The sequence below is a fragment of the Lytechinus variegatus genome, chromosome 12, assembly GCF_018143015.1.
Source record: "Lytechinus variegatus isolate NC3 chromosome 12, Lvar_3.0, whole genome shotgun sequence".
Lineage (NCBI taxonomy): Eukaryota > Metazoa > Echinodermata > Echinoidea > Temnopleuroida > Toxopneustidae > Lytechinus > Lytechinus variegatus.
In genome coordinates this window covers 14,997,545-15,010,871 of record NC_054751.1, presented here as the reverse complement: position 1 = coordinate 15,010,871, position 13,327 = coordinate 14,997,545, and positions in this window count along the sequence as shown.

Sequence of the window (13,327 nt, the reverse complement as noted above, 5' to 3'; positions counted from 1 at the left end):
ACTTTTCAAATTTTGAGAGCTGGTCAGAAAAAACCCATGTTTTAGAAATACAGCAGTGGAAGCAACCTCATACTGGCTGAAAACCATCTGATAATTTCAGTAAAGAACCCTTTTTAGGCCAAAAAGAAATGTTCCTACTTTTGAATCTAAAATCTCGGCTCTCGTGAGCTGTCATCAAAATTTGCATATTTTGAGATATGGGGGTATTAAAAGTACACCCCTTGGTCGTTATATATAACTATTTTAGAATTTTGCGGAATAGTTATTCCTTCAGATACACACTAAAAGGACATAGTTTTGAATGCAGAAATGCTACAAAGACCCACTGATTTAAAATTCCCCTTTCTCGATACACCTGTTAACAGCTGCATTTATTTCCCAATAGACACTACATGTACGTCTGTACTTTAAAGGTCGTAACCAACACTTCAAGTTCAAAGGTTACCCATAAAAATGAAATACCTCGGTCAACACAGAGCACTTCGTAATCAATGTTAGTACTGCATCATTCAGTGACCCATAGTCAGAGAGATTATCACCCCCCCCCCCCTTCCTTTCCAAGGCAACTTTTGCTAGTCTGTAACTCTGTACATGTATTGCATCGTCATGCACTAGCATGTTTGCTTCTGTCAAAACTGTCAAAATTTTTAATCTAAATTTGCATTCATACTCACTGAATACAAATTTCGATTCCACCTAAATCTTCAGATTTTGATAAGTTTATGATTTCTTTTATGTATTTTATACCATTGTAGTTCATGTATCTACATGTAGGTAAAGAGACATAATCAGAATGCTGTCTATGAAGTGATGTAAAATATTCTTAAATGATATGAAAGTTATTTACTTCTGTTTATTTGGGGAAAATAAAAGGGTGTCTGAAAATTTATTGACAAATGTTTCCCTCCATCTATTCCACATTTGTAGTGACTAAAACACAAGATGCATATGGTTAATATGAATAAAAATTTGTTAACTGTAGTTGTTTGATATATGTGAGGAAGGTTTGAGGTATGATTGATGTCTTCAAGAATGTTTGTTGTTTTGTTTTTTTATCAGGCTTTTGTTGTTTATTACTGTTTCAAGTTCACCTTGTATGAAGTAAGTGTAGGATGTACCTATCATCATAAAAGAAAAGAAAAAAATTGACAAAGAGATCCTGACAGTCACTATGTGCATGATTGTATTTATCATTCAGTGACACATTCATTTGCATTTGACGTGTTCATATTGTTTGTGTTTTGTGTGCTTTTAAACAGAAAATAATGAATTTGACAAACTATGAATGGGAAAGTCCTCCCATCAGATGTAGGGGAAAATTAAAATATAGAAGTCTGGAAATTGTTATTTTTGTTCTAACCAAGAGTTAAATACATGTATATAAATCAAGTGATTAACTTTTTTTTAAATTAGATGAATTTGTAACAAATGATCTTTCTTTAGTACCTTACACTTTTTTGGGGTACTGGGTAAAATTTTTATTCAAGTATAAATCTTAAAAGTGCATAATTTCAGTAAGCATTCAATGAAATGCCTCAGGAATTGATATTGTTTGCAGAACTGTAATTATATGCTTGTACACTTAATGTATGTTTTCATTGTCAGTCAAGAGCACATCGAGATGTGAACACATTAAGATCTTGCAAAACATTTTTTATAATGCAAGCAATGTGCAAATGGACTTGTCGGATGTTCTATCAGACAATGCTTGTTTTATCTGACAGTTACTATAGCAACAAGTGCGTAACATTTTTACCTCTCAGCCAATCAAAACCAAGGAATGTCTGACAAATGTAGATCAAATGCTATTCAGGATTATGTTGCCAATCATGTTAATCTGGGGAGTGTTTCACGAATTAAAATAGTCGGTGATTTTCAATGATGATTATGATCTGAGCCAATCAGATGCAAGGATTTCAGTATAACAGTAAGTCAGCGAAAAGCTCTGCATATTCATTTCATGAAATGCCCCCCCCCCCTTGTATCAAGTTTCAACAACTGTGTCAACTATGTAGAACTTTCTAAAGTTTGAGTGAAGATGTGAGAGTTAATGAGCAATCGAGGCCTACCCAAGAATCCAAATTGTGAGGGGGCCAAATACTGTTTTGTTCTTTGTAGGCCTATATACTTATTTATAGAAGATGTGTGATATTGGTAAAATGTTTTGTTTGATCTAGTATTTCAACTTTTGCATTGGTGCAACTTTTCCTCTCTGTGAGTTAGTTTGTCTCTGGGTTATGTTTCGTTTTTATTTTTGCATTTATATTTGTATTGAAAATGTATATATTTATGATGTGATTCCTATTTATATTATTCACGAATTTTTTTTTGCATGTTTTTTTCACATTTTTGTTTCCTCTCCATTTTCATTTCTCTTTTCATCTATCACTCATATTCCAATTTTCAAACTATTCCTTTCTTGTTCTCTGCAAGTAGCTCACCTCTCCTTCCTTCTTCACTCCTCTCAGTCTCTCCCTTTCTGTCTGTCTTAAGTGTCTTTCTTCCCCTTTCTCTCACTTTATGTTCCTCTTTCAGTTTGTCTCTCCCTCTCTTTATCCCTCTCTCTCTCTGTCTATCTTTCTCTCTTTTGTCTATCCTCTGTCTCTCTCCCTCTCTTCCTCTTCTGCTTCCTCTTCCTCTCTCTCTCCTGCTGTTAGTTTCTATTTATTGTTTCCTCTGTCCACGTACCTTAATTTCCCCTTAATAGTCCCCCTCTTGAATTATCTTTACAGTAAACCACCACAACAACAACAAAACAGACACACATGACTGACTACTCCTGTCAAAATCTACCAAAAGCTTGACAAAGTGACAAAATCTGTCCAAAGATATTCAAAATGAAAATGACCAGAATTCTAATAAAATTCGTCTTCTGTAGAGTTTTGGTTATTTAAAGTCAATTCAGTTTGTGCCAATGTGTTTATTAAATGCCGGTGCTAATGACACCCAGTAATCTATACTTGGTATGATTATTCTGTTTGTGGAGTGTTTAAATCACACACACACACTCCCCCCCTCTCACTCTCTCTATCTGCCCTTGTCTTTGACTGTCTGTATCTTCCCTTTTCCCCATCTACATGTTTCTGTGTATCTCTCTCATTGTCTCTCCCTTCCCTTCAATATCTGTCAACTTTTTCCATAGTTTTCTATAATTCCATTTTCTATTCGCTGTCCTCTGCCCCCCTTCATTTTCTTCCTATACCCAACATAGCATACGTATGTATCTCACAATTCTTATATTCATGTATATCCTGTTATACATGCATTATCTATACCCTTTTCACATTATCGACATTTGTTGCCTGTATAAGTATGTATTTTATGATGCATCCATTACTGTCAAAGCAAGAGTTCAAGCATCATTCATCACTAATGTTAGAAGATCATGTACTTTTGCTTTTGTAACAACAATTTGTATATTAACTACTTGTATATACATATGAAAAAAAAAATCAGTGATTTATTTGCTTTGCTGTAGTCTACATTTTCACTGCTATGAGGAGCAGTGTGTGTTTTTTCTTGATTTCATACAGTGTATGCATTTTGTATGTGTTTTATTATTAAAAAAAAACATTCAGGAACCAAGTTTGTTCATCTGACTCTGATTATGTTACTGGCTGTTGGCTGTTGGGTGGGAGAGGGGTTGGGTCGTAAAAAAAACTATGCTCAAACCACTGTTCTGTACAGATTAGTGGGACAAACTGAATATGTTAATCTCACAAATTAAGCCAAATCAAGCCAATGAAATGTAATGATAATGATAGTAAATATTATATTTTACCTATAGGGTATATAGCCACTTCTGTTTTGAAAACTGTTCTCCATGTGGGCCCTGCTTATGATATTTCAGGACTACATGCATGGGGTTTTCTGCAAAGCTTCCATTAGTCTTTCCTCCATGAAAAACCTATCTTATTATTTCACTGGCTTCAGCTGGTCGTCCAAGGCATTCAAGGAAATTTCTTTCTACGGGTACCCATTTTACTACACCCGGGTGGATAGTGGCAATAGTAGATAAAGGCCTTACCAAAGGACGAGAGTACTGCGGTGAGGTTCGGACCCTGGATTTTTGTGGTTTATATAGACTTATCCACAACACCAAATATCAAAGGGTTTGAACGGTCTAGAGTTGTGTCTTTGGTATGATTGTACTATTACACTCAGTTGAAATATGATAGCCAAATGTATGTTTTGTCGTGCTATTACTTTATAACGAGAGTGAACTGCCTGTGGACTCGTTAAAGGGATGGTCCGGGCTGAAAGTATTCATAGTCTAATAAGTAGAGTAGAATTCACTGAGCAAAATGCCGAAAATTTCATCAAAAATCGGAAAAGAAGTAACAAAGTTATTGAATTTTAAAGTTTAGCAATATTTTGTGAAAACAGTCGTCATGAATATTCATTAGGTGTGCTGATGATGTCACATCCTCACTTGTTCTTTTATATTTTATTATATGAAATTAGGTTTATTCAAATTTTTTCCTCCGAGAACTAGAAAAATTGGATTGACAACTGATTTAGTGCATTAGATATTTATTGCTGCAACTAATTTCATGATAATGGGGACATATTCACACAACTATGACATAATAAAATTATGATTTTATATAATAATATAAGAAAACGGAAAGTGGGGATCCGGATGTGACATCATCAGCCCACCTAATGAATATTCATGACGACTGTTTTCACAAAATATTGCTAAAATTTAAACTTCAATAACTTCATTATTTGTTATCCGATTTTGATGAAATTTTCGGCATTTTGCTCAGTGGATTCTACTCTATGCATAAGATATAAATATTTTCAGCCCGGACCATTCCTTTAAGGGTATCAAAAACACAATTTTTTAGGAAAAAAGGTGGTTTTTAAAGACTGGTCAATGGTCGATCGTGGGGTCAAACGTATTTAGGGTATTTTTTCCCTCAAAAGCCTTTTTTTTTAAGACTAACCAAAACGCGTTTAGGATTATGTTTTTCCCAAGATTTTTCCCCGAGGTCATATTTTGGCGACAACTTGTTTAGGGGACAAAATGTGTAAATAAAGCCCGCGAAAAACTTGTTTAGGGGATTATTTTGCACACAGAGAAAAACTCGTTTAGAGAGCGTTTTGATCACGCGTGTGTACATCAATATATTTGACTGCCCCCCCCCCACCCCCGGCTGAACTGACCAGCATTAGTGTCGTAGAGGTTTCACTGTACACCTTGTATCTTTCTTGGGCAACTATTAGTCATTTCCGGTTGCCAATGTGCGTACAGGTGGGGGGGGGGGCAAGAAAAAACAGAGAAAAGGAAAGGGATAAGGGTGAAATATTATATTGGGGGGGGGGGAGGCTCGTTACATCACTGCGGGTGTCATTTTCAGGACCATCGTTTGCCCAAGAAAGATACATGGTGTACTGTGAAACCTACTACACTATACTTCTTCGCCATGGAAACCTTCAGAAGTTACATTGACCAACATTTGTTTCTTATTTTTAGATAGGTGTAATACCGATGATAAATAAGCCTGTAATTTTATTTGTATAAAGAAAGCTAGAGAAAGAAAGAAAGATATAGAAAGTGTTTTGAGTGGAAAAATACTTGTTAGGATACTTGGTAAAATGGTAACCGGGAATGATGATTTGGTTTGAATGTATTAAGTAGTGAATTTGTGTGTTGTTCACATAGTAGTCTATATCGGAAGACTACACAGCTTATGATATTGCATTATGGGTAAGGAACATGGCCAAATAGTAGTTGTAAATTGGCTAATATAGAAGACTTGCCATTAAAAATAAATTATTTCGGGAAAAGTTGTTACATTATGCACCTAAATGGACATACCACTTACTAGTAGTCCATGATTATATCAAAATATTAAAGGATATAGAGTTAATAAATAGCTGGGTTTGTATAGCGCTTTTTGCCTGAGGGTACAAAGCGCCGTTATTATTCCCCGGCTTTTTTCTCTCGAGCTACCAGTTTTTCAACGGCAGGGAATTCTAGGAATTAATCCTGCCAGGTACCCGTTCATCTTACCTGGATCGAAGTGCAGTGCGATGTGGATCATGTTGAGGAAAACACGCCATGGCTAGGATTCGAACCCGTGACCGCGAAAGGCGAGCCTAGAACCACTAGATTAAGAACACAGGAATAAGGCTTAAAACAAACAAGGCGTGAGAACATTGACAATAACATTAAATGTTTAATCCATTAGAGTAAAACATGCCATAAAATAATGTATTTCTTATCTATTTATTATTTTTTTTAATTATTATTATTTATTCATTTATTCATAATTTTGTTCGAGTGACCTTTCAGCAATATGCTGGTACCATAATAGGGATCCTACGCATAAAACAAAAGTATAAACAAGTATAAAATAATAACATACAAAAATACGTTTGAATACAATAAGCATGCGTACAATCATCTGAGTATAAGTAGTTTAAAGACAAGCAACATTGAATTATAACATTGGCCAGAAATATTTGAGATCTAAAAAAAATAGATTAAGTTTTTAAGATGAAGCGTTAATTAATAGAAAATGGATAGTGAGGATATACGAAAAATAACATTCCTTGATTTCACGTCATTTCTTTATTGGGGCCCTTTAAAATACGAGAAAAAAATCTCATAGTGAAATACCCGGGGTGAAATACAAAGTGAGTATACTCATCTCAAATAACAGCCAGCAACAAATGGAGGTCACTAACAAATAAATGTGGATTTCGAGATGTATAATACACTTAAGTTAATATTTTATTATGATATTTCTTTTTTTTATGTTGGAGGAGACGGATTAAATTGTAAATGATGGGCGATGACTAGTTGCCTATAATAGAAACCAAGGGGGGCATTTAATGCCTCGCTGCGTGTATGTCACGGCAGAGTAACATTTAAATGGATACAATGAGAGAAAAGAGGAGGCATGCCAACTCTGCAATAAAATCATATACCTGTATGCATTCATTATAGTTAGCTCTTTTAAATTTTATTCTCTGCTAACACTATATACTGATTATGAAAGATTTACAAAATGTATCAGATAAGAGGTCCATCATGAAACCCCTGGGGCAGTCAAATGTATTGCTGTACATAATTATGCGTGACCAAATTATTTCCAAACTCCCCCTAAACGAGTTTTTCTCTTTGTGCAAAATAACCCCTGAAACAAGTTTTTCGCGGGCTTCATTAACACATTTTGGCCCCAAAACAAGTTGTCGCCAGAATATGACCCCTAAACAAGTTTTGTCCACTTGTTACTAACCGTTTCCCGTTTCCCAGGCTCGTTCGTTCCCAGGGTCGTTGCTTACGATCGGGGAGAACCCGAACACTTATCAGAAATGAGGAGGAAAAAGCCACGGCTAAAAAGCTTGGGGAAAAACACATACCCTTAACACCTAAACACGTTCATGACGTTTGGCTAGTCTTAAAAAAAAGTTTTGAAACATACCCTAAATATATGTTTGACCTGCGATTGACCATTGACCAGTCTTTCAATACCATCCCTTTAAAAAAAAATCGGTGTTTTTGACACCCTTAACGAATGCACGCTCGGTCAGCGTCCAAAATGAAGAAAAAAAAACCTTAAACACGTTTTTTTTGTCACGTATGTGTACAGTAATATATTTGACTGCCCCCCCCCCGGAATGAACCTTAACAAAAGTCTGTTTCGCTCCGTCGCTGACCAGGGGTCCCTTTGTATGTTGTAAGGGTTGTGGTAAAATGAAAGAAGCAAGCACAGGGGCTCGTTTAAAAAACAAACTGTTGTAACTTTGCCATTATGGCAATTTCTACTGTGACCGGGCTGAACAGCCAATTAAAATCAAGGTTATCATGGTAGTTGCCATAATGGCAACGTTACAACAGTTGTAACAATATCAAAACATATTAACCATAAAACGATTATTTTGTCCATAAAGTTATCTACTATATAAACCCAAACATACGTTTTAATTCTAGAACAAGGAAAAGGCACATGCAGAAAAACCGAACAGTATACTTATTGCCAAAAAATAAAACGGTTTCTTTACGAGAACGAGAGGGTTGTTCGACTTCCAGAGTAATAAACATTAATCAGTTTTTATATGATAAAATTGAAACGGGAAACTGATTCTAGTCCTATTATGACAATATTGATGTGATGTAAAAATTTTAAGCTTTATATTTATTCAAAATGATATTTTGACATCGGTTTCTGTCAGGGAGGGCGTCATTATACAGGGTGTTTATAAAAAAAAAGGGTAACCGTAGTTCAAAGGTCAGCTATATAGAAAAATACATAATTTATTCTGGTTATTTCTCTTCTACATAACTGAGTAACTCATCAACTTTGATTTGACACCTTTCTTGCGTCACAATAATTGTCATGGGATACAGAGTTATAGTCCATCGAAGTTGAAGGGTACAAAACCCACTTTTTTCACAATGGATGTGCTGAGGGTTGCTGAGCCATAATTGCAGCTAGACACCAGTTAAAAATTTTTGATATTGACAATTATAGACCAATTTCTGTGCTTCCAGTCCTGTCCAAAATACTAGAGAGAGCAGTACATGATCAATTGTATAAGTACTTGAATGTAAATGATCTACTTGCAAATTGTCAGTCTGGCTTCAGACCGTCTTATTCCACTGCCACTTGTCTAACTGAGTTTACAGACTTTTTGTATGATAAAATGGACCGAAAACATGTTACTGGTGGTATTTTCTTGGACCTACGCAAAGCTTTTGATGTTATTCCTCACAATTTTATACTTGCAAAACTTAAGTACTATGGTATTACTGGCAATGAATACAACTGGATGGAATCGTATTTAACAGACAGAAGGCAATTTGTAATGATTAACAATTGTCGCAGTGAATTTTTAAAGATAAAATCAGGTGTTCCACAAGGATCTATATTGGGTCCATTGATATTTTGTATTTTTATTAATGACATGTGTAATTTGAAATTGCATGTATATTAAAAAATGTCTCTTTATGCTGATGATACCGCCATTTTTAATCACGGTGAATCAATTAAGGAGGTACAAAAGTATTTGCAAGATGATTTTGATTCATTTACACCCGCAAATAACAAAAGCCATGGTATTTGGTCAAAAGAAAAAGTTGAGGGGTGCTCATTTGCCAGTGAAATTCAGGAACATACAATTAGAAAATGTAAAAACGATTAAATACTTAGGTGCCATGCTCGATCCGGGCTTGACTTGGTGTGAACATATTACTAATATCGTTTGTAAAATATCTCGAGCAATAGGTTGTATAAGGCGGATTAAGCATTTACAGTCTTTGATATCATGAAGAAGCTGTACTTTTCTATGATTTTACCTTACATTGATTACTGTAGTACATTTTGAGTAAGCAGTGCAAAAATACATTTAGATAAGATACAAAAACTTCAAAATAAATATGCCAGGATGCTTTTGAAAAAAGATTATAATACATCACAAATTTCTTTGTTGCAGTCACTGAAGTGGCAATCAGTAGATCAGCGTATAAAATATCAGTATTGTGTTTTTGTATATAAAAAAATGAACAATTTAGTTTCAAATTATTTAAAACCTTTAGTATGTAAACGGCCCGTGACATACAGGACACGGTTTTCTTTGCGATGCCCCCTTCAGCTTCCCAAAGCTAGAACTGAATATAAAAGAAAATCTTTCGCATATTTCGGACCCAAATTATTTAATGCACTTCCTTCAAATTTACAAGCCTGTACCTCCTTGTTAGTTTTTAAAAATTATGCAAAGCCTTTCATACGAATTGATGAAGAGCGAAATAATATTCCATTGATTTACAATGCTATGTACTATTTGTGATGTTGATTGTTTTTGGATGATATATTTTTCTACTTATCTTAACATGTATTTTAAACTGCAGGGCGCCTTTGTAAAGAAGTTTTAAGAACTGAACAGGCCTACCCTGCAGTATAAGATAAATAAAACAAAATAAATAAATAATAAAAGTGTAACATATCACTGAAATTTGCGGGGGAAATCTCTGACGAAACATAAACCTTACAAGTTATGTTTTGTGGTAAAACATTCAAACCCCAAACTTGGAAAGAGTGGGTTTCCTATCCTTCGCATTCGATGGACCATAACTCTTGTATCCCGTGACAAAATGTGACGCAAGGAAGGTGTTAAATTAAAGTTGATGAGTTGCTCATTTATATAGAATAGAAATTAAAAGAATAAATCATGTATTCTTGATAAAGGTGACCTTTGAACTTCGGTTACTTTTTTTTAGAACACCCTGTATAATTTGATACGTAGCAATGTTGACCTTGTAGTGTAGATATTATGTCTTATTGAATTTTTGAAAAAAAGGTAATAGTGTTACATAACTTGAACCTTTCTTTTCTCCTTTGTTTTCCCTCCACTTTTTTCACTGCTTGAAAAATCACGGGAAGGGGGAGACCCATCCCCCTTGTAGCACTGCCCTTTCTATTTACTTACTTCCTCGACACAGATATTTCTCTATAACAATGATAATCATACAACAACGAAACGGTATTGAACTTATTTAACTTTTGCTGGTAGCATAATTTATATAGTATCTGTTTTGATAAAAACAACCACAGTAGCAATACCCGCACGAGTAACACCGAATTGTAATAATAATAATAAACACAATCATAAAATTACTATTATTATTATCATTAATTCAAATTTGTAAATTTTTTTAACTATGATCATCACTATCAACTTTGTTTTGTCTATTATTATGATTAGCAATCACAAGACGATTTGTGTTTCCTGACTTTTGGTAAGGTTCCTTGTTAAGGCAATTGTTTGTTAAACTAAGTCTGCAGTACAAACCCTTCACTCAAGTGAAGGGTCTGAATACGCAGCCTACAATGACGTGTGGAATGAAGGTCCTCTCGCTCAGAAACTAAAGCGGCAAGTTTTAGATTTGCTAGTCTTAAGACCCACTTTTTAATCAAAGGTTCAGCCAGGGTTTGTACCTGCATAGGCTGCATACTAACATCAAGTTCGATTAAGTTGACTAGTCGTGCTATCATCAACATCGTCGGCATCGTTTCGTCACGAGAGACAATGATGCGGCGTCGTATGTGATGGTGTAGCGGTACTGACTTTCGTCTTGTAGTCAGATAGTTGTGTGTTCGAATCCCACAGTAGCCCAGCGTCCTTTGCCAATGCGTAATATCCGCACGGCACTCTCCAACCAGGTGCTAAATGGGTATCCGGTAGGATGCGAAAGCCTATGTAGTATGCTTATTGAGTGTGAAAACTCTCGTTCGAATGCTCCGCAGGGAGTGAAAATGTGTATACTTCGTGTGTTGATTAGAATCCGATGACCAGGGTAATAACATATATCTGTAAAGGGTCTAAAGACTTTGTTCCCGTACATGAAGCGCTTAAATTACAAAAGCGGATTATGCACTTCTGAGGTGGGCGGGCGTAACAAGGGAGCTATTTTGAAAGTAGTTGTTGACTGAGCTTAAAGTTTTACTGCCAAAAGTCGATGGAAGCTCTGTTGCACAAGCCCCCCCCCCGGTTCCACCGCCCCTCAGCTGATTTTAGCTCTCTGTGGTGACACCCCCACCTTCCTGTCAGCTCGGCAACATCATAATAATTGATTAAAGAAGTGCAATTGCAGGTGGTTGCACTACCTATAACAACGCAATGAAGAAGGATTAGTTCACGTTTTGTTTCTATTAGGGCTCCAGGATTTCATTTTAAAAATCATAAGAAATATCTTCAAATTAAAAATACTCTCCAAAACAGTGCATGATTTTTTATTGCCCCAAAATAAAAGAAAAGGGACAAAAGTTTGTATTTATATATATATATATATATATATTTTAGGGAGAGTGATGGGGGCATGCACAATTCTATTGGGCGAAAGGGGCGGTGCATGTCCTTTTGATCCACGCATGATTTCAATTGATATAGATCTCAAGTTGAATAACCGACATCTTGTTTTATTTCTATCGTAATGACCACCCTTTTTTGATATTGGCTTCTAATGACTGGTTTTACCAGAATGGCATTTTTTTCTATTATCTATTTGTGTTTAAACATTTGGGCATGATCCTTCTTTCAATTCGTTCACTGCCAACCTTTTGTTCGCTCTCGCCGCACCTATAAAATAATTACTGAGAATTTGGTGTTTGGTATTCCTGATTGTCAGAATACAAAAAGGACTTGTGCTTAATAATTATATTCACTTATCATGCCTCGCATGCCATATCCCTCACATATTTTAGTATCTTGCAAGATCATAAAAGAGCGCCAAAGATATGCAAATCATTAATTACAAATGTCTTCAGTTTCGATTAATGTCATTCTTGACTTCTTTATTCTTGTAACTTTAACAATACCCAATTGTTTGAGAGAAGATCTGTGTCATTAGCTCTTGACCATGTCAAGCATGCTGCCTCATTATTCGTCTATTTTACTATCGATTTCCAATTGAATAATTAACCCTTTGTTTAAAAAAAAATGCTTGATTATATAATGTCTGCCCTTTGTAATAACTTCCAATGGCTGGCTTCACCAAATGGCAATCTTCCTTTTATATTATCCATTTGGTGTTTGAACATGTTGACATGACCCCTTCTTTCAATTCGTTAAGTCCTAACTTTTTGTTAGCTCTTGCCACATCTATTAAATAATTACTGAGAATTTGGTGTTCGGTATTCCTGATTGTTTGTCAGAATACAAAAAGGACTTGTGCTTAAACAATTTTGTTCACTTATCATGCCACGCATGCCATTCCTCACATGTTTTAGTATCTTACAACATCATAAAAGAGCGCCAAAGATACGCAAATCATTTACTACAAATGTCTTCAGTTTCGATTAATGCCATGCTTGACTTACTCTTTTATTCTTGTAACATTAACATTACCCAATTTTATGAGTAAAGATCTGTGCTATTAGCTTTGACCATGTCAAGCACGCTGCCTCATTATTCGTCTATGTTACTATCGATTTCCAATTGAATAATCAACACTTTGTTTAAAAAATGCTTGGTAATTGTCTGCCCTTTGTGATAACTTCCAATGGCTGCTTCACCTAATGGCAATCTTCCTTTTATATTATCTATTTGGTATTTGAACATGTCGGACATGACCCCTTCTTTCAATTCGTTAAGTCCTTACTTTTTGTTAGCTCTTGCCATGCACATCTATAAAATAATTACTGAGTATTTGGTGTTTGGTATTCCTGATTGTTTATCAGAATACAAAAAGGACTTGTGCTTAAACAATTATGTTCACTTATCATGCCTCGCATGCCATTCCTCACATGTTTAGTATCTTGCAAGATCATATAAGATCGCCAAAGATAAACAAATCATTTACTACAAATGTCTT